We start from the raw sequence: 1,697 nt of genomic DNA on the forward strand, positions 1-1,697 counted from the left end.
TGAACTAGTGCGGTGAAGAAGTCATCTGTGCGGACTTCATTCCGATTAGTTATTTTGTGCAATGCAACTAAAAGATAATACATTCTTGATATAAAAATATATTAAGATCACGGATTAGTTATATAGTAATGTTTAAGTATTTGATATATTTTGTTGGGAAGATCATACCCGACTTAGGCAGTGTTGTGATCAGGACAGACAACACTCTCGGAGTTTATCCAGATCATGTTCAACATTTTTTCAGTAGTGTCCACCGCACCGCTGCACCGCCGCTGCCTATGACCATTGTGCCGCCACCATAGCCACCGACGACCAACGCGCCACCACCATCCTTATCATCGCTCGCCCGACCGCCACCGCCGACCACTACCGTTTGCTGCTTGCCGCCGATGCCCGCCCCCCGCCGCCGCCGCGCACCACCAAAGTCCACAACACCACCGTGTGAATGAGAGACGAGGAGCAAACTAGGTGAAAAACCTGAATTTAGCGGTAGATTTTCATCTTACTCGTGAACCTCCCCGGAATTATATGGACACCCCGTAAAATCAGCTTTAGGGGAAGTTTTTTATGGGACTTGTTGGTGATGCTCTAAGAGCAACTCCAAGCTCCCTTGTCCCTACAAAAACCACTGTTTATAGGAAGTTGGGGCAAAAATGGTCTCTAACAGCTTCTGTGAACCTTGATTTTTTTATGGGAACCCATAAAAACACCCCCTCCATCGTGCAAGTTTACGGGAAGATGGGCATTCCATATAATTTTGGCTTGCGGATAACCACCTGCAATTTCACTAGCAGAACAACGTGACGCCGAAACGCCGCTAGAAGGTTATTGTACCACCACTGGAACATCACCAAGCCACAACCACGACGTCGGCCGGCCCTGCCCCGTGGGACCGGCCGCCGCCTCCACCGCCCTGCCGCGGGGCCGGCCGCCTCCACAGCGCCACTGCCCCTGTCGCGAGGCTAGCCGCCGCCGCCGCCGCACAGCCCTTCTCCGGGAAGTCGCGCAACACTGCCTAGCCTGCCCCGCGAGGAGGGCCGTTGCAAGGCCTTTCGCCGCCAGGTCGCGCCACCTCGAGGCTGGCCACCGCCGCCTCGCTGCTTCGGCTGTTGTCGCCACATGGTGTCACTGACTTGTATGCCCCAATGCCTTTTTAATGAAAATACGAAAAAAAATTACAGGAAGAAGTTTTAGGGGAACTGAGAAAAGTAGGGTAAGAAAACTTCCGCTAAATTATATGGTCATCCCATAGAATGGAAAGATTTTTACAGGAGCTATTGGGCTCTAACTCTGTATCCAATGCAGAATCGCCATGCTAGTTGCTAGTTGCTACTTGGTACTAGACATTTAGTTTTCCTTTCTTTCACCTGAACCGGAGTATCATGATGTGAGATGTCGCGGCGCCTAAAATAACATGTTTTTGGACACATGTGGAATTGCGACAAATTTATGTGGGATGCGTGGGCTATCCAACAAAACCCACGTCCAATTCAGATCAATCCACATCTCCGCTAGGAAAAAAAACTATCCACGTCGCCCACACGCGGCCATGCCATGCAGTGACCATCATGGCGATTTATACAATTGGGGGCCTCCACACATTATACAAAATTGGCCGATGAAGTGCAATGCAGGACCATCAACTCGGCAGTGATCTTTTGAACATCACCCAGCATAGCCTATTAATTAGGTAAATA

The sequence above is a fragment of the Triticum aestivum genome, chromosome 3B, assembly GCF_018294505.1.
Source record: "Triticum aestivum cultivar Chinese Spring chromosome 3B, IWGSC CS RefSeq v2.1, whole genome shotgun sequence".
NCBI lineage: Eukaryota > Viridiplantae > Streptophyta > Magnoliopsida > Poales > Poaceae > Triticum > Triticum aestivum.